At 40.9% G+C, this 23920-nt stretch overlaps 1 protein-coding gene and 1 long non-coding RNA gene across 4 annotated transcripts in view; both read left to right on the top strand.

Annotated features, from left to right (window-relative positions):
* Positions 1 to 23920, top strand: part of BLVRB (biliverdin reductase B) — a 464958-nt gene that overhangs the window by 246825 nt on the left and 194213 nt on the right. The gene's annotated exons all lie outside the window — the stretch shown is intronic.
* On the top strand, positions 7570 to 12810 carry LOC122794138. Its single transcript, XR_006363618.1, has 3 exons — positions 7570 to 7597; positions 9942 to 10088; positions 12447 to 12810. It is a non-coding gene; the product is annotated as an uncharacterized LOC122794138 (long non-coding RNA).

The raw sequence follows: 23920 nt of genomic DNA, 5'->3' as shown, positions 1-23920 counted from the left end.
AGGGGATCTTTTTTTCCCCCTCTGCGCGTGGATGCTGACGGAGCAGTGCTGGTCTAAGGCTTTTTCTCATATTTCTGAAAGACTGAAGTGACCTACTTGGAATCCTAAGACCTTCCTTATCCACCCTCCAATTCCTGCCTGGGGTAGTATTCAACTGGGTTACCTCCCCGGACAAAAGCCACAGTAATCTGCTCTCTGGTCTAAGGCTTTTTCTCATATTTCTGAAAGACTGAAGTGACCTACTTGGAATCCTAAGACCTTCCTTATCCACCCTCCAATTCCTGCCTGGGGTAGTATTCAACTGGGTTACCTCCCCGGACAAAAGCCACAGTAATCTGCTCTCTGGTCTAAGGCTTTTTCTCATATTTCTGAAAGACTGAAGTGACCTACTTGGAATCCTAAGACCTTCCTTATCCACCCTCCAATTCCTGCCTGGGGTAGTATTCAACTGGGTTACCTCCACGGACAAAAGCCACAGTAATCTGCTCTCTGGTCTAAGGCTTTTTCTCATATTTCTGAAAGACTGAAGTGACCTACTTGGAATCCTAAGACCTTCCTTATCCACCCTCCAATTCCTGCCTGGGGTAGTATTCAACTGGGTTACCTCCCCGGACAAAAGCCACAGTAATCTGCTCTGTATGTCTCAGTGTTTCTTACTTTCTCCATAAGTATTATTGTTTTGATAATACATTACTTTATGTTGATGTATTACACCACTGCCTGACTCTGTTAGCAGCCATCAGCAGCCATAACCCCTCCATCTGCTCCCCTACCCCTTACTACAGCCCATCTCCGTGTCCCTGTAGCTCCTTCCCTATCTTACATTAGCCTTATAACTGCTCCCTACTCCATTATCTGCCCTTCCCCTTTCCCTAACTCCTGTATTCTCCTCCCAAGGTTACCCTAAACCTAAACAAATAGGGGTCTATCGTCTTCTTTCCCCTGTAGACAACCTAGTCTCTCTCCCTACCTCATTTCTTTATTGTTCTGCCTGCAGGTCTGCCCTTCACTATATATCCCCTTCTACCATTCCTGCAGAGTCCTGTCTATATTGCCTGCTCCACGGTCCTCTCCCTACTCCCCATTAACCCCTTCTCCTGACTAATCCACCCTATCCTTTCCTCCCTGTACTGGTTTCACTTCTTTTTCTCTCCTCTCTTATACTACTCCCACAACCCCTGCATAATCTCAACCTTATTTACTGCTCTTCTGTCTCCTGCCCTGGTCCTCTACCTTACTGATTGTTTCTCTCCCTCTGGTCTCACCTTACTTGTGTGTGCTGGGCTATTCTATATATCGCTTTACCAATCTTTTATTTATCTTTGTCCTTCTATTTCACTCTATTCTGTACCAGCTACTTTCACTCCTCCTCACTGCATTTCCACATCTAACATCTTGCCTCCCCTATTATCTTATCTATCGCCTGTCTCATACTCTGCCCTCATTCAAAGTGGGTTATGCTTTCTTTTCTTAACTTGGCATATTGCACAGCACGCTGGACCTTTCCCTTATCTCAACTCACTTTTCCCTATCTCTACCTGTGGCACGCCGCTTGCCTGTGTTACTCTCTTTTCCGTGGCACCTCCCACTGTCGCTTTGTTTTCTCTTTCCACTTGGTTTCTCCCTGAACAGATTATCCTCCCCTAGCTCTCCACTTCCGCCAGGAACTTGTAAATAGGGGTAATTCCCTTGAGGCGCCATCTTTTTTTCCCCCTCTGCGCGTGGATGCTGACGGAGCAGTGGTGTGTATCGTAAGATCCAGATAATATGTTTTTTGCTGTCTCTCTAATGTCCTGTTACTGAGTTTCGTCGTTATAGTAGTCTAGTGTTTAGATTAGCATTCTGTTATGTACTAGGAAGTTACTATTTGTCTGGTGTTTATTAGAAAGTTACTCTTTGTTTGGTGTTTATTGCTGCAATACTCTTTAATGTCTCTCCTGCTGCCTAATTCGCCGTAACCTACCTGTTGATGCGACTAGGCTAGGCAATTGTTGCTGATGCTTGCTTAGGTTTGTGAAGTATTCTTTACTCCCGGTCTTAGTGCTGATACTATTATAGCTCCATCCTTGTCTCTGTGGTGACCGATAGAGTGTTAAGAGCCCCCTTTTGCTGTATATCCCTTAGTAAAATGTCTGCTGGTAGTTAATGCGTACTGTGAAGTCTTATTGCATGATAGAACCCTCAGTGTTGTATATCCCTCAGTTAGCTTGCCTGCTGATAGTTAGTGCGAATGATATCAAGCCTCTTTGCTGTACCTGCTACCCAACTAAGTCGCCTTGCTTAATCATTAGTGCTGTGCTATTCGCAGTGGTTTAAAGGCTTAGTTTTAACTTTTGTATTGCCGTACATCCGCACTCCAATAAAGGATAGCTTTACTTGCCGATGTAGCTGAGCTATTATTAGGGAATATTGGCTTTTATAGCAATTCTGTCCCTCTATCACCTTGTATGTTTAGTTACCAAATTTTGTTTTAACCTTGCCCAAAGCGCCAGCTATTTTCGCTATAACTCCCAGGATTAGCGTTTATTTCACCTGCAGCTACATGTGTCCTTTACTTAAGGATAGTGGGCTCTCTCTGAGTGTTGGATTTCCCGCTGAAACTTTCATCTCCATCTTGGATCCTGCATGCTAGGCCCCTGAACTTGTTTTGGGGAAGGTCATTACATTATATTGTAATATGCACTTGTTCTCTGTAATAGCTACTATTTATGTTATAAGCCCGTGAATTGTGTTTCCTCACTGTATGGCAACTTGTAACTTTTATTGCCTAACACTATACTGTAATTACGCTGATGGGTTTGCTGAAATGTTTGACTGTTTTCTGGCTTGATTGAGCCTATGTTATTTTGTCTCACCTACAACCTGCTTAGAGTGTTAATGTGTACAGTGTTTTAAGAGCATTTTCACCTGCCTAATCTACAGTCATTGTTTTTATATACTGCCCATTTATTTTTCATATATTTTTTTTTTCCTACCAGCTGGTCTAAGGCTTTTTCTCATATTTCTGAAAGACTGAAGTGACCTACTTGGAATCCTAAGACCTTCCTTATCCACCCTCCAATTCCTGCCTGGGGTAGTATTCAACTGGGTTACCTCCCGGACAAAAGCCACAGTAATCTGCTCTGTATGTCTCAGTGTTTCTTACTTTCTCCATAAGTATTATTGTTTTGATAATACATTACTTTATGTTGATGTATTACACCACTGCCTGACTCTGTTAGCAGCCATCAGCAGCCATAACCCCTCCATCTGCTCCCCTACCCCTTACTACAGCCCATCTCCGTGTCCCTGTAGCTCCTTCCCTATCTTACATTAGCCTTATAACTGCTCCCTACTCCATTATCTGCCCTTCCCCTTTCCCTAACTCCTGTATTCTCCTCCCAAGGTTACCCTAAACCTAAACAAATAGGGGTCTATCGCTTCTTTCCCCTGTAGACAACCTAGTCTCTCTCCCTACCTCATTTCTTTATTGTTCTGCCTGCAGGTCTGCCCTTCACTATATATCCCCTTCTACCATTCCTGCAGAGTCCTGTCTATATTGCCTGCTCCACGGTCCTCTCCCTACTCCCCATTAACTCCTTCTCCTGACTAATCCACCCTATCCTTTCCTCCCTGTACTGGTTTCACTTCTTTTTCTCTCCTCTCTTATACTACTCCCACAACCCCTGCATAATCTCAACCTTATTTACTGCTCTTCTGTCTCCTGCCCTGGTCCTCTACCTTACTGATTGTTTCTCCCTCTGGTCTCACCTTACTTGTGTGTGCTGGGCTATTCTATATATCGCTTTACCAATCTTTTTATTTATCTTTGTCCTTCTATTTCACTCTATTCTGTACCAGCTACTTTCACTCCTCCTCACTCGTACTTCCACATCTAACATCTTGCCTCCCCCCCTATTATCTTATCTATCGCTCTGTCTCATACTCTGCCCTCATTATAACTGGCTTATGCTTTCTTTTCTTAACTTGGCATATTTCACACCACGCTGGACCTTTCCCTTATCTCAACTCACTTTTCCCTATCTCTACCTGTGGCACGCCGCTTGCCTGTGTTACTCTCTTTTCCGTGGCACCTCCCACTGTCGCTTTGTTTTCTCTTTCCACTTGGTTTCTCCCTGAACAGATTATCCTCCCCCTAGCTCTCCACTTCCGGCCAGGAACTTGTAAATAGGGGTAATTCCCTTGAGGCGCCATCTTTTTTCCCCCTCTGCGCGTGGATGCTGACGGAGCAGTGGTGTGTATCGTAAGATCCAGATAATATGTTTTTGCTGTCTCTAATGTCCTGTTACTGAGTTTCGTCGTTATAGTAGTCTAGTGTTTAGATTAGCATTCTGTTATGTACTAGGAAGTTACTATTTGTCTGGTGTTTATTAGAAAGTTACTCTTTGTTTGGTGTTTATTGCTGCAATACTCTTTAATGTCTCTCCTGCTGCCTAATTCGCCGTAACCTACCTGTTGATGCGACTAGGCTAGGCAATTGTTGCTCATGCTTGCTTAGGTTTGTGAAGTATTCTTTACTCCCGGTCTTAGTGCTGATACTATTATAGCTCCATCCTTGTCTCTGTGGTGACCGATAGAGTGTTAAGAGCCCCCTTTTGCTGTATATCCCTTAGTAAAATGTCTGCTGGTAGTTAATGCGTACTGTGAAGTCTTATTGCATGATAGAACCCTCAGTGTTGTATATCCCTCAGTTAGCTTGCCTGCTGATAGTTAGTGCGAATGATATCAAGCCTCTTTGCTGTACCTGCTACCCAACTAAGTCGCCTTGCTTAATCATTAGTGCTGTGCTATTCGCAGTGGTTTAAAGGCTTAGTTTTTAACTTTTGTATTGCCGTACATCCGGCACTCCAATAAAGGATAGCTTTACTTGCCGATGTAGCGCTGAGCTATTATTAGGGGAATATTGGCTTTTTATAGCAATTCTGTCCCTCTATCACCTTGTATGTTTAGTTACCAAATTTTGTTTTAACCTTGCCCAAAGCGCCAGCTATTTTCGCTATAACTCCCAGGATTAGCGTTTATTTCACCTGCAGCTACATGTGTCCTTTACTTAAGGATAGTGGGCTCTCTCTGAGTGTTGGATTTCCCGCTGAAACTTTCATCTCCATCTTGGATCCTGCATGCTAGGCCCCTGAACTTGTTTTGGGGAAGGTCATTACATTATATTGTAATATGCACTTGTTCTCTGTAATAGCTACTATTTATGTTATAAGCCCGTGAATTGTGTTTCCTCACTGTATGGCAACTTGTAACTTTTATTGCCTAACACTATACTGTAATTACGCTGATGGGTTTGCTGAAATGTTTGACTGTTTTCTGGCTTGATTGAGCCTATGTTATTTTGTCTCACCTACAACCTGCTTAGAGTGTTAATGTGTACAGTGTTTTAAGAGCATTTTCACCTGCCTAATCTACAGTCATTGTTTTTATATACTGCCCATTTATTTTTCATATATTTTTTTTTTCCTACCAGCTGGTCTAAGGCTTTTTCTCATATTTCTGAAAGACTGAAGTGACCTACTTGGAATCCTAAGACCTTCCTTATCCACCCTCCAATTCCTGCCTGGGGTAGTATTCAACTGGGTTACCTCCCCGGACAAAAGCCACAGTAATCTGCTCTGTATGTCTCAGTGTTTCTTACTTTCTCCATAAGTATTATTGTTTTGATAATACATTACTTTATGTTGATGTATTACACCACTGCCTGACTCTGTTAGCAGCCATCAGCAGCCATAACCCCTCCATCTGCTCCCCTACCCCTTACTACAGCCCATCTCCGTGTCCCTGTAGCTCCTTCCCTATCTTACATTAGCCTTATAACTGCTCCCTACTCCATTATCTGCCCTTCCCCTTTCCCTAACTCCTGTATTCTCCTCCCAAGGTTACCCTAAACCTAAACAAATAGGGGTCTATCGTCTTCTTTCCCCTGTAGACAACCTAGTCTCTCTCCCTACCTCATTTCTTTATTTCTGTGAGATAGAATGCAGGGGCATAATCCCCTTCGATAAAAGCACTAGGTGGCTAAAGTCTGTCTGTATTTTGTAGATTCCTAGTGGTGGAGAAGTGGCATTGAAGAAGGAAACAAGTTACAGGACAGTAGGAGATTCAGTCATGGTAGATTATGAAAGCTGGAAGAGGATGGTTAAGGAGAGAAGTGTTTCCTGTTAAAGAAGAGGGGTAAGTTTCTGCATCTTCTCTGGAATGTAAGGAATAGAGGATATTGAGGGCTAGAGTATAATGTAGTCAAAATAAGAAAAAATGAAGGTTTATTTGGGGAAAGAAAAGATGAAAAGTGTGTAACAGATGGGTACTATTAGGAGGGTTGTGATTTTTATAGTTGGATGCTGTGCAAAGCTGTATGGGAGGGAATAAGATTGTTTGGAATGGGGCTAAAAATTAAATGGAGATAGGGAACTAGTAAAGAAGAAACAGAAGTGTATGTCTAGAAGTAGTAAGCTCATTTGTGGAGGGTTTTGGAATAAGTCACAAGTGGAATTTACAGCCAAGATCAGTTTATCGCCAGAGCAAACCAGTTAATAAGAGATGCAAGTAAAACAGGTTGGTTGTAACTTCCTGAGATGAAATAACTGGCATATGCAGTATAGCTAATTGGTCAAGCAAAAGGGGACAGTGACCAACTTCATCCATGCACTCTTAAGGGCCTCTTTCACAGACTCTCAGTCATAGAATAGGCATGTATTTCACTTATTAAAGGTAATACTCGGCAAAGTTCAGCATGATAAATATACTTTTAAACACTGACAGAATTCTCAGTAAACTTGTAGGTGTAGGGTCTTGTGACTGAGCTCCCTCAATTTCGATGTCAGATATAGTGGCCGCAGGCTCTGAAATGAAAGAAAAAAAAAACTCTACTAAGCTGTAAAATTATATCGAGGCAATAGTACTTGTACCAAAAAAAAAAAGATGGAAGAAGGACCACAGTAAGTCAAGCACAAGAAAATACAGGGGATCTTTTTTTCCCCCTCTGCGCGTGGATGCTGACGGAGCAGTGCTGGTCTAAGGCTTTTTCTCATATTTCTGAAAGACTGAAGTGACCTACTTGGAATCCTAAGACCTTCCTTATCCACCCTCCAATTCCTGCCTGGGGTAGTATTCAACTGGGTTACCTCCCGGACAAAAGCCACAGTAATCTGCTCTCTGGTCTAAGGCTTTTTCTCATATTTCTGAAAGACTGAAGTGACCTACTTGGAATCCTAAGACCTTCCTTATCCACCCTCCAATTCCTGCCTGGGGTAGTATTCAACTGGGTTACCTCCCCGGACAAAAGCCACAGTAATCTGCTCTCTGGTCTAAGGCTTTTTCTCATATTTCTGAAAGACTGAAGTGACCTACTTGGAATCCTAAGACCTTCCTTATCCACCCTCCAATTCCTGCCTGGGGTAGTATTCAACTGGGTTACCTCCCCGGACAAAAGCCACAGTAATCTGCTCTCTGGTCTAAGGCTTTTCTCATATTTCTGAAAGACTGAAGTGACCTACTTGGAATCCTAAGACCTTCCTTATCCACCCTCCAATTCCTGCCTGGGGTAGTATTCAACTGGGTTACCTCCCGGACAAAAGCCACAGTAATCTGCTCTGTATGTCTCAGTGTTTCTTACTTTCTCCATAAGTATTATTGTTTTGATAATACATTACTTTATGTTGATGTATTACACCACTGCCTGACTCTGTTAGCAGCCATCAGCAGCCATAACCCTCCATCTGCTCCCCTACCCCTTACTACAGCCCATCTCCGTGTCCCTGTAGCTCCTTCCCTATCTTACATTAGCCTTATAACTGCTCCCTACTCCATTATCTGCCCTTCCCCTTTCCCTAACTCCTGTATTCTCCTCCCAAGGTTACCCTAAACCTAAACAAATAGGGGTCTATCGTCTTCTTTCCCCTGTAGACAACCTAGTCTCTCTCCCTACCTCATTTCTTTATTGTTCTGCCTGCAGGTCTGCCCTTCACTATATATCCCCTTCTACCATTCCTGCAGAGTCCTGTCTATATTGCCTGCTCCACGGTCCTCTCCCTACTCCCCATTAACCCCTTCTCCCTGACTAATCCACCCTATCCTTTCCTCCCTGTACTGGTTTCACTTCTTTTTCTCTCCTCTCTTATACTACTCCCACAACCCCTGCATAATCTCAACCTTATTTACTGCTCTTCTGTCTCCTGCCCTGGTCCTCTACCTTACTGATTGTTTCTCTCCCTCTGGTCTCACCTTACTTGTGTGTGCTGGGCTATTCTATATATCGCTTTACCAATCTTTTATTTATCTTTGTCCTTCTATTTCACTCTATTCTGTACCAGCTACTTTCACTCCTCCTCACTGCATTCCACATCTAACATCTTGCCTCCCCCCCTATTATCTTATCTATCGCTCTGTCTCATACTCTGCCCTCATTATAACTGGCTTATGCTTTCTTTTCTTAACTTGGCATATTTCACACCACGCTGGACCTTTCCCTTATCTCAACTCACTTTTCCCTATCTCTACCTGTGGCACGCCGCTTGCCTGTGTTACTCTCTTTTCCGTGGCACCTCCCACTGTCGCTTTGTTTTCTCTTTCCACTTGGTTTCTCCCTGAACAGATTATCCTCCCCCTAGCTCTCCACTTCCGGCCAGGAACTTGTAAATAGGGGTAATTCCCTTGAGGCGCCATCTTTTTTTTCCCCCTCTGCGCGTGGATGCTGACAGAGCAGTGGTGTGTATCGTAAGATCCAGATAATATGTTTTTTGCTGTCTCTCTAATGTCCTGTTACTGAGTTTCGTCGTTATAGTAGTCTAGTGTTTAGATTAGCATTCTGTTATGTACTAGGAAGTTACTATTTGTCTGGTGTTTATTAGAAAGTTACTCTTTGTTTGGTGTTTATTGCTGCAATACTCTTTAATGTCTCTCCTGCTGCCTAATTAGCGTAACCTACCTGTTGATGCGACTAGGCTAGGCAATTGTTGCTCATGCTTGCTTAGGTTTGTGAAGTATTCTTTACTCCCGGTCTTAGTGCTGATACTATTATAGCTCCATCCTTGTCTCTGTGGTGACCGATAGAGTGTTAAGAGCCCCCTTTGCTGTATATCCCTTAGTAAAATGTCTGCTGGTAGTTAATGCGTACTGTGAAGTCTTATTGCATGATAGAACCCTCAGTGTTGTATATCCCTCAGTTAGCTTGCCTGCTGATAGTTAGTGCGAATGATATCAAGCCTCTTTGCTGTACCTGCTACCCAACTAAGTCGCCTTGCTTAATCATTAGTGCTGTGCTATTCGCAGTGGTTTAAAGGCTTAGTTTTTAACTTTTGTATTGCCGTACATCCGCACTCCAATAAAGGATAGCTTTACTTGCCGATGTAGCTGAGCTATTATTAGGGAATATTGGCTTTTATAGCAATTCTGTCCCTCTATCACCTTGTATGTTTAGTTACCAAATTTTGTTTTAACCTTGCCCAAAGCGCCAGCTATTTTCGCTATAACTCCCAGGATTGGCGTTTATTTCACCTGCAGCTACATGTGTCCTTTACTTAAGGATAGTGGGCTCTCTCTGAGTGTTGGATTTCCCGCTGAAACTTTCATCTCCATCTTGGATCCTGCATGCTAGGCCCTGAACTTGTTTTGGGAAGGTCATTACATTATATTGTAATATGCACTTGTTCTCTGTAATAGCTACTATTTATGTTATAAGCCCGTGAATTGTGTTTCCTCACTGTATGGCAACTTGTAACTTTTATTGCCTAACACTATACTGTAATTACGCTGATGGGTTTGCTGAAATGTTTGACTGTTTTCTGGCTTGATTGAGCCTATGTTATTTTGTCTCACCTACAACCTGCTTAGAGTGTTAATGTGTACAGTGTTTTAAGAGCATTTTCACCTGCCTAATCTACAGTCATTGTTTTTATATACTGCTCATTTATTTTTCATATATTTTTTTTTCCTACCAGCTGGTCTAAGGCTTTTTCTCATATTTCTGAAAGACTGAAGTGACCTACTTGGAATCCTAAGACCTTCCTTATCCACCCTCCAATTCCTGCCTGGGGTAGTATTCAACTGGGTTACCTCCCCGGACAAAAGCCACAGTAATCTGCTCTGTATGTCTCAGTGTTTCTTACTTTCTCCATAAGTATTATTGTTTTGATAATACATTACTTTATGTTGATGTATTACACCACTGCCTGACTCTGTTAGCAGCCATCAGCAGCCATAACCCCTCCATCTGCTCCCCTACCCCTTACTACAGCCCATCTCCGTGTCCCTGTAGCTCCTTCCCTATCTTACATTAGCCTTATAACTGCTCCCTACTCCATTATCTGCCCTTCCCCTTTCCCTAACTCCTGTATTCTCCTCCCAAGGTTACCCTAAACCTAAACAAATAGGGGTCTATCGTCTTCTTTCCCCTGTAGACAACCTAGTCTCTCTCCCTACCTCATTTCTTTATTGTTCTGCCTGCAGGTCTGCCCTTCACTATATATCCCCTTCTACCATTCCTGCAGAGTCCTGTCTATATTGCCTGCTCCACGGTCCTCTCCCTACTCCCCATTAACCCCTTCTCCCTGACTAATCCACCCTATCCTTTCCTCCCTGTACTGGTTTCACTTCTTTTTCTCTCCTCTCTTATACTACTCCCACAACCCCTGCATAATCTCAACCTTATTTACTGCTCTTCTGTCTCCTGCCCTGGTCCTCTACCTTACTGATTGTTTCTCTCCCTCTGGTCTCACCTTACTTGTGTGTGCTGGGCTATTCTATATATCGCTTTACCAATCTTTTTATTTATCTTTGTCCTTCTATTTCACTCTATTCTGTACCAGCTACTTTCACTCCTCCTCACTCGTACTTCCACATCTAACATCTTGCCTCCCCCCCTATTATCTTATCTATCGCTCTGTCTCATACTCTGCCCTCATTATAACTGGCTTATGCTTTCTTTTCTTAACTTGGCATATTTCACACCACGCTGGACCTTTCCCTTATCTCAACTCACTTTTCCCTATCTCTACCTGTGGCACGCCGCTTGCCTGTGTTACTCTCTTTTCCGTGGCACCTCCCACTGTCGCTTTGTTTTCTCTTTCCACTTGGTTTCTCCCTGAACAGATTATCCTCCCCCTAGCTCTCCACTTCCGGCCAGGAACTTGTAAATAGGGGTAATTCCCTTGAGGCGCCATCTTTTTTTCCCCCTCTGCGCGTGGATGCTGACGGAGCAGTGGTGTGTATCGTAAGATCCAGATAATATGTTTTTTGCTGTCTCTCTAATGTCCTGTTACTGAGTTTCGTCGTTATAGTAGTCTAGTGTTTAGATTAGCATTCTGTTATGTACTAGGAAGTTACTATTTGTCTGGTGTTTATTAGAAAGTTACTCTTTGTTTGGTGTTTATTGCTGCAATACTCTTTAATGTCTCTCCTGCTGCCTAATTCGCCGTAACCTACCTGTTGATGCGACTAGGCTAGGCAATTGTTGCTCATGCTTGCTTAGGTTTGTGAAGTATTCTTTACTCCCGGTCTTAGTGCTGATACTATTATAGCTCCATCCTTGTCTCTGTGGTGACCGATAGAGTGTTAAGAGCCCCCTTTTGCTGTATATCCCTTAGTAAAATGTCTGCTGGTAGTTAATGCGTACTGTGAAGTCTTATTGCATGATAGAACCCTCAGTGTTGTATATCCCTCAGTTAGCTTGCCTGCTGATAGTTAGTGCTAATGATATCAAGCCTCTTTGCTGTACCTGCTACCCAACTAAGTCGCCTTGCTTAATCATTAGTGCTGTGCTATTCGCAGTGGTTTAAAGGCTTAGTTTTTAACTTTTGTATTGCCGTACATCCGGCACTCCAATAAAGGATAGCTTTACTTGCCGATGTAGCGCTGAGCTATTATTAGGGGAATATTGGCTTTTTATAGCAATTCTGTCCCTCTATCACCTTGTATGTTTAGTTACCAAATTTTGTTTTAACCTTGCCCAAAGCGCCAGCTATTTTCGCTATAACTCCCAGGATTAGCGTTTATTTCACCTGCAGCTACATGTGTCCTTTACTTAAGGATAGTGGGCTCTCTCTGAGTGTTGGATTTCCCGCTGAAACTTTCATCTCCATCTTGGATCCTGCATGCTAGGCCCCTGAACTTGTTTTGGGGAAGGTCATTACATTATATTGTAATATGCACTTGTTCTCTGTAATAGCTACTATTTATGTTATAAGCCCGTGAATTGTGTTTCCTCACTGTATGGCAACTTGTAACTTTTATTGCCTAACACTATACTGTAATTACGCTGATGGGTTTGCTGAAATGTTTGACTGTTTTCTGGCTTGATTGAGCCTATGTTATTTTGTCTCACCTACAACCTGCTTAGAGTGTTAATGTGTACAGTGTTTTAAGAGCATTTTCACCTGCCTAATCTACAGTCATTGTTTTTATATACTGCCCATTTATTTTTCATATATTTTTTTTTTTCCTACCAGCTGGTCTAAGGCTTTTTCTCATATTTCTGAAAGACTGAAGTGACCTACTTGGAATCCTAAGACCTTCCTTATCCACCCTCCAATTCCTGCCTGGGGTAGTATTCAACTGGGTTACCTCCCCGGACAAAAGCCACAGTAATCTGCTCTGTATGTCTCAGTGTTTCTTACTTTCTCCATAAGTATTATTGTTTTGATAATACATTACTTTATGTTGATGTATTACACCACTGCCTGACTCTGTTAGCAGCCATCAGCAGCCATAACCCCTCCATCTGCTCCCCTACCCCTTACTACAGCCCATCTCCGTGTCCCTGTAGCTCCTTCCCTATCTTACATTAGCCTTATAACTGCTCCCTACTCCATTATCTGCCCTTCCCTTTCCCTAACTCCTGTATTCTCCTCCCAAGGTTACCCTAAACCTAAACAAATAGGGGTCTATCGTCTTCTTTCCCCTGTAGACAACCTAGTCTCTCTCCCTACCTCATTTCTTTATTGTTCTGCCTGCAGGTCTGCCCTTCACTATATATCCCCTTCTACCATTCCTGCAGAGTCCTGTCTATATTGCCTGCTCCACGGTCCTCTCCCTACTCCCCATTAACCCCTTCTCCCTGACTAATCCACCTATCCTTTCCTCCCTGTACTGGTTTCACTTCTTTCTCTCTCCTCTCTTATACTACTCCCACAACCCCTGCATAATCTCAACCTTATTTACTGCTCTTCTGTCTCCTGCCCTGGTCCTCTACCTTACTGATTGTTTCTCTCCCTCTGGTCTCACCTTACTTGTGTGTGCCCCGCTCCGCTCCCCTCCCTACCCCCAATTCCCACCCACCCCCAGGGGTCCTCAACTTATACCTCACTAGACACTCCCCCTTTCTCTCCCTACCAATCCTCTTCCATTCTAATAATTCTCTTCCACCTTTCTCCTTCCTCCCTCTTTGCCTCTCTCCATATATCAACTCTCTACTGGTATTCTAACTTACACTATAATACTACCTACATCCACCCATTATTCACTAATTACCATGCCTCTTACACTCAAATCTTTGTTTACACATATCTTACTCTTCACCTCTACATTAACCTTCCTAGTTATACCTTATTACATCACCTTCCTTGAAATGATTACTCTATATGAACAAAACCTTCACCTCCAACAAACTTTACCTACCTCTTCGCAGAAAACCCTCAATCATAGTAATATAACCTGTTCCTTCAACTTTCTACTACCCAGATACCATAGATCATCTCATACTTCATACTACTTAAATAAAAGGTACCCATATATCATTCCCAAGAGCTCTAAATCCAAACTTTGTTCACAAAGGAACCTCCTCCTACATGGTGACATCCATCCCAATCCAGGTCCTATTACCAACATTAATGTAAGTCCAAGTAATATGCCCACTACAATACCTCCATCCTGTACTAATTCAACCAACTCCTACTAATAGCTCACCTTAACATTAGGAGCTTAAATAATAAAACTCACCACCTCCATTCCCTCCTAGACTTACACTCATTTGATATCCTATGTCTCACAGAAACTTGGCTAAAACCCTCTACTAAAGACCAAGAAATCATTCCTCCTGGCTTTAACATACTGAGATGTGACCACATAAAGAAGAAAGGCGGAGGAATAGCCATTATCTATAAATCTAATCTTCAAGTTACTCTCTATAATGAACTACCACCTCTAGACTCCAAAGCCGAAATTTTAGCTATCAAACTGCTAATTAACAACAATAAATCTATATATATAATTTGTTTGTACCTTCCCCCTGGAAAGAATTCCCATATCCTTGAGGAATTACTTAGTTCACTTTCAAACCGACTACCCCAAGAAACCATAATACTTGGTGACGTTAACATTGACTGGTTAACCTGTTCATCCCAGCACCCTACTAGTCATATAAATCTCTACGGGTTCTCACAATTAATGTCCACTCCAACTAGAATTCATAAACCTAATAAAAAAGAAGCAACTCTAGACTGGATCCTTATTAATAACCATCCTAACCTCTACACTCCAGGAACACTCCCTGATAATATTAGCGATCACATGCTCACCTATATTATTAGACAAAAATTGCATGTCCCAACCACCCATAAACTCAAGACATCTCGCTCAAACAGATTCTTCAATCCTGAACAGTTCCTCACAGAACTAAAAGCATGTGACTGGTCTCCACTAACCCACCTTGAACTCAATGAAGCAGTTACCTACTTTAATACCAATTTTCTACAAATCCTTGACTCTCATGCTCCCATTCGCACTACTAGGATAAGATCCAAAACGGCACCTTGGCTAACAAAACAAACTAAGAACAAAATGATCCTTAGAAATAAAATCTGGGCTAAATGGAGAGCTACTAAATGTCCTTTAGATCACCTTCTCTTCAAACAATTAAGAAATGCCACCAAGAAAGATACCCTCAAAGATAAAAAGGAATTTTATCTTCACCTACAACAAACTAGTCAACAAACCCATAAAGATTCTGGTCAGGCATTAATAAACTTCTTAATCCAGGAAATACAACTACTCCCACTCCTTCTGGCTTTAACCTTAGTGACTCCACTCTGATCCCAGATGCCTTCAACAACTATTTCACAGACGTTATTCAAACCCTAGCCAATTCACTACCCACTTCTACTCCTACCTTATCTATTACTTCTAATACCTCCTCTAACACCTTTCATATTCAACCTGTTGCCACATCTCTTATCCTTAAGCTTCTCAAGAAACTTAAACCTTGCACTCCATCTGCTGACCAACTCCCATCTGAATACCTACAAATTGCTGCAGAAGCTATAGCATACCCTATTTCCATACTTATTAATAGAACTATCTCTGAAGGAAAAATCCCCACCATATGGAAAATATCCCACATCATCCCCTACATAAAGGGGCTCCTCTACTGAGCTCTCAAACTTTCGACCTATTGCCTTACTCTCCCTTTATCAAAGATCATGGAAAGATGCATACACAAACAATTTCTTTCCTACCTTCTAGAAAACAGACTTCTAGCCAATTGTCAACATGGTTTTAGACCTTCCCACAGCACTACAACTGCCCTCCTTTCCTTTACTGACATTATTAATAATAATAAGAACAATAATCTCATCTCCTCTGCACTATTCCTAGACCTGTCAAAAGCCTTTGACATGGTTAACCATAACATACTTCTTGACAAACTAAATCTCTATTGTCTGAGCTCTCAAGCACTGCAATGGTTTAGGAGCTATCTCCAACACAGGCAACAAGCAGTCCTATGGCAGAATAACCTATCTTCCTTACTACCAGTAAACATAGGTGTTCCACAAGGCTCAATCTTAGGTCCCTTGCTTTTTCCCTTTTTATTAATGACCTACATGTAAACATTCCCAAGCCATCTGCATTCAATATGCCGATGACTCAACTTTAATCTGTTCTGCCAATAATGTTTCCTCACTACAATCCCTTACTCAAACAGCTTTCCATAAAGTTGAAAATTGGTTTATGGAACATTCCCTCCTTCTAAATCCCAAAAAAACAAAACTTCTTCTCTTTTCTCCTACTCTCAAATCTTCCTCACCTTTCTTCTCCATCTCCTCTAATAATGCCACCTGTATAAGCCCAGACATGACCACTCGCCTATTAGGTGTTACTATTGACAACCGTCTTAATTTTGATCACCATATTGATAACACCATCAAATCAGTTAACAAAAAAATTGGTACTCTCTATAGAATTAAACCCTTCCTTACCCCAGCAGCTAGAAAAACCATTGCCCAAACCCACCTGATCTCTACCCTTTTCTATGCCTCTGCCATTTATACTAACTTATCAAAAAATAACATTACCAAACTCTCTACCTGCTACAACAGTATAACTAGATTCATTACGGCTACACCCTTCAGAACTCACCACTGTCTTAACCTCAGACAACTGGATTGGTTAGAACTTAATAGCCACTTACTCTATCAACAACTAACTATCATTCATAAGTCCCTTTACTACCCAGATGCTACCCCTAGCCTTACAAAACTAATTACCCTTATAAAAACCTAGCCACACTCCGATCTGCTAACAAACTACTAGTAGCCTCGACTAAATCTTACAATAAAGCTGGTGACTCATTATTTTCAAATTCTGTCGGGAAAGTCTGGAACCAACTCCCTCATGAAATAACCAACATTGACTCCAGACCCCTTTTTAAAAACATATTAAAGAGCACCTAAAAACACACTGGCTATGTCCCTGTGCTAACCCTGACTGAAAACACTACCTCCTTACTCATACTTCACTCACCCTCCCCTGTTTCTTGCCTCTAAATGCCACACTTACTGATACCAGCCACTTCCTCATTTTGAACCCTATATACATTTTACCTATTCTCTCTTTCATTTTTAATATAGGCAATTTTAGTAGCTTCCTAATCAGCTCTTTTTTATTACTCTTACTTACTTTCCTGCTCACCTCAAATTCTGTTTTTAACCAGCTGTTTCATTTCATTTTTTTTTTCATTATTTTTTAGTTGTTATTTACAATTTTAGGTTGTCTAGTCTGTCTCTGTTTTTCTCTTTTACTCTTTATTATTACTCATGCTTACCTTTGTAACATTTTGTATTTTTGCTTGCTATTGTCTTTTTTATTGTAAATGTGTGCTTATTGCCTGTATCTTGGAGCTTTTCTCCCCGGGCCTCTACTGAAAATGGATATATGTCCAGCTAGACTAGCCCGGTCAACAAATGTAAAATAAAATAAAATAAATAAATAAATAATAATAAAATAGAAGTAGTGATTTGTAAGAGTCTATGGATGTAAGCTCAAAGTTGTTTTAGCAGAAAGTATGGATGTAAGCTCAAAGTTGTTTTAGCAGAAAGTATGGATGCAAGCTCAAAGTTGTTTTAGCAGAAAGTATGCTAATAGAGCATCACAGTAATACAGTGAAAAAACACTGCTGTATTGTCCAAATTATCAGACCATGGAGGTACACTGATGCACACAATATAACACCATTACTTAAAAACATTCACAAGATTAACCAGTACGTCAAAACTGTGGGTGTATGTGTGTATATATGTGTATATATGTGTGCGTGTGTGTGTGTGTGTGTGTGTGTGTATGTGTATATATATATATATATATATATATATATATATATATATATATATCTGTATCTATATCTATCTATCTATATATATATATATATGTATGTATATATATATATATATATATATATATATGTATATGTATGTGTGTGTATGTATGTATGCGAAAGATGAAAATGTCAAAACCACAGAACAACGATTTCTTTCCTAGGGAAAGAAATCGCTGTTCCAACCCCCCCAAAAAAAACAAAAAACATTAAACACTTCCAAACACATACACACATACCCTAACCCTAATTATACCACCCCGAAAAACAGTAAACAGTAAATACACATATGCACGTAACCCAACCATACATCTAACAAAAAAAAAACAGGAAACATTTTAAAACGTATGCTCTTACCTTAACCTGCACCCTAACCCTAAGGTCAGTAACTCTCGCACATTTACATAAATAGTTCCAAACACATGCACACTTACCTTAACCCTAATCCTACCCCCCCAAAACAAAAGTAAACCTCTGAAAACACGTACACACGTAACTCAACCATACATCTAACAAAAAATAAAAAACAGTAAACACTTTCATACATATGCACTTACTTTAACCTGTACCCTAACCCCAAGGTCAGTAACTGTTGCACAGTCACGCTCAGGAGCTATACCGGACAAGAGACGACACTACACTTCAGAACAGGCAAAGCAACTAAGCGGTCAAGCGACTTCTTTCCCAGGGAAAGCGCTGTACAGCTGCTTCACTGTTTTGCCTGTTCGCCCTACATGTCGACGAAAATGCATTAGACAAAATGCATTTTTGTCATTCTAATAGGAACCCCTACTTAAATATGCCAACTCCAAGATCGCATTACATTGAACAGAACTGTAATGTTCCTGTTCAGTGCTCTATGTTGATCTCCATTGACTAGGTTTGTTATTTCAAAACTTCGATTATCTGGTCCTGACAGACCAGTGATTTGATATATTGAAATTTCGATATTGTGAAGGGGACCCATATAATATAATATATTAAAATTATATATAGTATACATGTGTGTGTATATACATACACATGCACATATACATATATGTTGTGATGAGCCCTTTTTACCTCAGGGCAGTAACTAAGGAGCCTCTATCCTCATCATTGTCTCTGTCTCTGGTAAGAGTTACTCAAAGCAGGGATAGAAATACACAATTTCCCTAAGTGTGCATTGGGAACAGGTTTCAAACCTAGGACTTGATTGTATAATTCACTCCAGGTCCCCAAGTGAGTCTCCACACTAACCACTGCAGAGCACCATGTGCTGACAGCCTTGACACAGTCACTCTTAAATGTCTGATGGTCTTTTCCAAGTGAGTGAGTGTGTGTGTGTGTGTGTGTGTGTGTGTGTGTGTGTGTGTGTGTGTGTGTGTGTGTGTGTGTGTGTGTGTGTGTGTGAATAACGCAGATTTACCTGCTGTGTTTCTTTGCCCAAATGACCAGGTAACTGCTGCCACCAGTCAAATACCACAATACCCTTCAAAAGGGGTGTTCAATTATATTGGGTAAAATAGATATTGAAACAAATGGTACCTTGTATACCAAGCAGTAAGGCTTTTCGGAGTGGCCCTGGTGTTATAGCAATAGTGTTTACACTCAAGTTATTAAAATTATTTACTAAATAACCAGCCACAATGAGAACTAGTAAAATGTTTAATAAATAGAAGGATTTAAAACATGTAAGTACTGAAAAACTGACACCAATAAACAAGAGTATGAAAATAATACTGTAGGATAGATCTCACATTTACTTTTAGAAAACTTCTAGCTGTAGTTCCCTGACTATCTGAAGATTAGCTGTACCTATCTAATCTAAATAACTCAGCAAGGCAAGATTATAATTTTACTTCTGTAAGGTAAGATGAGGAATTATGCCCACATTCCATGCTGTTGTTTGTCCTCAGTGACTGGAACTACTACACTCCTGGAAACAATTGGACTACCACTGCTGAAAAGCTCTGGAAGACTACAACTGAACAACTGACTCAGAACCTGTTTTTATAGCAGATCTTTTTCCAAAGTAACAGGAAGCTGCCATGAGAATTCTACTCCTATATCAGACTTTGAAAAGTAAACAAACAGCTGCAGTGAAGGTTCTATTCTTCCAGCCCTTGCACACAAGAGGCATCATATCTAGGTCGGCTAACTGTGGCACAGCATACATTCAGAACTCTCCCCACAAAACATGGGCAGCCAGAAGAACACTGACATTCAAATATCTTGCATAAATCAGAGTGATAATCAAGACATAAACTTTACAAAATTATAGCTAGTCATGCTGGCATATGTAACACAGGGTAATTTACAATTATTTACAAAACTTCAGACAGTCATGCTAGCACAGATAACCATATTTAATATCCTCATATTTATCTGTATGAATGTGGTGGTGTTTGTATAGATACAGACACACGCATAGCACGTCTGTATTTTTTTTTTTTATAGTGTGTGTGTGTGTGTGTGTGTGTGTGTGTGTGTGTGTGTGCATGTATTTATAAACCAGAACATCAGCAACTCGCATTACATACATACGTGTTAAATATGTGTCAGACGGATTGCTATGGACTTGGAAGGTTCTGTCTTTTAGATAGCTGCAAAACTGCATATAGTGTTATCTCCAAAGTCAAGTCTTTGAATTTGTTGAGAGTGTGGTTGACTGTTTCAAAACCCTGCAGTAATAAATCCCTCATTTAAGTTTTAATAAATGGGATTCGTGTATATTGCCAGGGCAGCAAAGGTACTGAAGGCATTATGAAATCCATGCTGTGCATCAGATAATAGGCCATAGCTTTTAATGTGCTGAAGTATATGCTTTAAATAGTTGCTTATACAAGTTTTTTCAAATATTTTGGTAATAGTGCACAAGGTAGAATTAGGTCTATAATCCTTCAACCCACTAGAAGTGACTTTGGTAGGGGGATTATAAAGATGTACTTGAATGCTGATGGGGGGATTCCACGGTGGTAGTGCTGCGGTAGCGTTGTCGCCTCACAGTAAGATGCTGTCCAGTTCGATTCTCAGCTAGAGCGTCTTCTACGTGGAGACATGCGTGAATGGCCATACCTTCGTTGAAGGTTGTGCGCCAGGGCTGGTAACTAGGCACGTAAAAATCGACTACCAATCATTAGCGGACCGGAGTTATGCTGTGGCGACCCCTAACCGGGAAAAGCCGAAAGACACAACAACTTGAATGCTGATGGGGCAGTGACTGAGGTGAGAGAAGTTAGATATGTGTGTTTGTTTTTTGTTTTTTTTTTTCCCCAGCTGCAAGGTGGTAGGATTAAGATTGCTCAACTTGGATCCTAAATTGTTGTGTTTTGAGAAGCAGGAACTAGGTCTGTTTTTTGAAATGGGATGTTTAACTGTGCTGCTTAAGAGTTTAGAGGGTATATAGCTCAGAGGATGAAGGTTCTTGTTCATCATTGGTGGGGGGTTAAATTATTGGAAAGGCTTTAGTTATGATAGCTGTAGTGGACTTCAAAAAGTGAACATGATCATTAGAACTTCCACACTATACAAATATTGTAAATATGATGCTAGTATAACTGACTAAAACTTTATTGCTATATGGAAAAATCTTCCCCTGACCTGGGAGGCAAAGAAACTCTTAGAATTTTTCAAAACAGCTCTTGCTGAGTAACTCCATTGTGTCACAGCATGTAAATGTTGTATAGATTATGGCTGTTCATATTATGTACGTCTCTGTTTCCTGGACTTATTGTCATGTTTATCTGTTGTATGCAGCAGGCAAGTAATCATTTTGTGTAGGGTATGTTCTCATAATTACACATTATATTTCTATATACAATGATATGAAATATGTAAAAGTTTGAGTAGTTTGCATATAATCTTACATTTCATAATGGTTGTGTGTACTGTATAATAATATAACTGTTTTTCACTGACTTCTTTGCCCATATGGGCCCTGGTCATAGCTGAAAAGGGTCTTTGGACTGATATACATACTTAGCTAAGAAGTGGGGAAAAAATACTTGCAAAGTTATTGTATGCAAAATCATGTAAGTGTGTTACTGACTGTATTCTAGCTATCTGCAAATGCAACTTAACTTTTGTATGCCTGTTTACCATTTTTAATTTTACCTTCGTATTTACTGTGTGTTGTCTTCTGGGCACAGGTCATGACTGAAAAGGGTCACTAGACCAGGTCACCATGCTTATTTCATAACCATGCATTGGAAGAGTGTAGTCAACAGAGCTGTACAGTCGAATAGAAGTTAGTGAGCACATTAAGTGTAAGATGGTTACCTTCTCTGGAAGCTTATGTAAAAGTTGCCTTATTGGTAGGTTAGAATTGCTACTACCACACTAACTTGTATGGATTTGTTTATGCTGGCTCACAACAAACTCCAGCAAATGCCGTAGGGGAAAGAGATGAGCTGCAGCTGCCAGTGTGTATTTTTCCCCCCACCCTGTCCTTCCCTTTAAGTGTGTAATCAGTACAGTAATGGAGGCTCATTTTGCTAATCACTACCTTGCCCTATTGGGGTGGAGGTGGCTAGCTTGGCTACCAACTCCATCCTGTACTAGGAATTTAATCTGTGTCAACTTCCCTTTGATACCGGATTCCAGCATGTGAATGTGCAGAGAAAAGATAGGAGGATGAGTAACATTGAGTCAGATGACATGTCAATGTGTCCAGCAATCACTTCCATGTGTGAGGCTTTAGTATCACTGTAAACTAAACCTGCTTTAGTTCATGATGCTGCCCCTCTTTTTCCCATCACAGTGAATCCGAGAGAGAAATCTGACACACGATGTTGGTGCATATGTTTTTGGATTGTTTTATGCTATTTGTCATTACTTATAACTGCACCATTCTGCATTCCCTGTTGATGGTTGTGTATTAACCTCCTGGATTGCATGTACAAAAAAATTTCTGAGCACACTTCCTCAGTAACACTAACAAATAGAGCCTCTGCTGTCTTGTGGTGTTCATCTCAATCCACTGCTTCAATGCTCAGCCTAGCTTGTTGGGGAGTAAAACAGGTGTTCAGTGTGCAACTCTCAGACAAGGTGGGCACTTCATGTAAGGGGTCCTAGAATATTATCCATCAATTGCAGGTACATTTCTTAACTTTGTCTATAAGAGTAGCAATAATGAAGCTGAAGAAAAGCAAATCTGTGAAACAAGAGTATGTACGAGTGACAGCCATCGTACACATAGACGTAGTGACATGACGTCTGTTAGCACTGGAAGGGTTCCCGAACATTCTTGTATGGAATACAGAGTTTTGTGATGGAAACTGTCCTGTAAGTCGTCTGCATGAGACTCTTAAGGTTCATTAGTATGGTGAGTGTATGCCCCCCCCCCCGAAAAGTGTTGTAAAGTAGGCTTTTTCTGCAGGATGTGAAAGGACTGTACCCAAAACTGCTCACTTGAGAATGTTCTGCTTTGTTCTCAGCATTTAATGAGATTGGCTTACAGCCATGAGTATCTGTTTTGTAAGTAACTGTGTGGTTTACCAACAGCATTTACAAGGGTAGGAAACTGAACTGAATGAGCTGTGGCAAAGGCACATTTGTTAATAGGGAAAGTAACCACTCCACCTGGCATACTGGTAAAACTTGTTTTTGTGATGTTAAGGTAATGGACAACTATAAAGTAAGAGCGTAGTTATCAATCCATCTGTCCATCCACAACCCCTTTTTGCCTATAGAGCTGGGGTGTCACTTCAGCAGTGACAATCTATAACCAAGCCACTGCTGGGTGGCTAGCTCTGCTGCAGTAGTCCTTCCACATCACACACTCACAACTATGGTCTATTTAGTGTTCACTCCTCTTACTACATGTCTTTGGGATGTGAGAGTAAACTGGATCAGCCAGATAATTTAAAAACTGATAGGCTTCCTGCACAATGTCATGTGCAGTAATGTTTACTTGGGATTTTTTTTTTGTAACATGTTTGGCTGGCTCCACTAATCAGCAGGAATGACTTGTATGATAAATTACAACGGACCATTCCCATTTTCATGTAGAACATTAGCAGGGTTATTTTGCAAAGTCACAGTTGAGACTGCAAAACTTGCTTAGTCATGGTCATGTGCCTTTCAGTGTACACTGTGATAAGGACTTTTCTGTTAAGCATTATATCAAAGTTAAACACCAGGCAGTATTTGCAAGGACTGATAAAAACAGTTTGGTAGATGCCATATAAACTGTTAGTCCTTCAGCTTCTGTATTACTCCCTCTTTTCTGTTTTCAAAATCTTGTACAGTTTTAATTTATTTTTCACTCTGGTTAAGCTAAACACTTATATGTGGTAAATGCTTTGCACTTGACTTCCATGCAAGCGTGCGTAAAAGAAAAACTGGTAGCTACTG

This window comes from Protopterus annectens, chromosome 1.part0, assembly GCF_019279795.1.
Source record: "Protopterus annectens isolate FY-2018-M chromosome 1.part0, PAN1.0, whole genome shotgun sequence".
NCBI classification, from domain to species: domain Eukaryota; kingdom Metazoa; phylum Chordata; order Ceratodontiformes; family Protopteridae; genus Protopterus; species Protopterus annectens.
The sequence above is the reverse complement of the archived record's forward strand: the minus strand, read 5'-3'. Positions and strand labels throughout refer to the sequence as shown.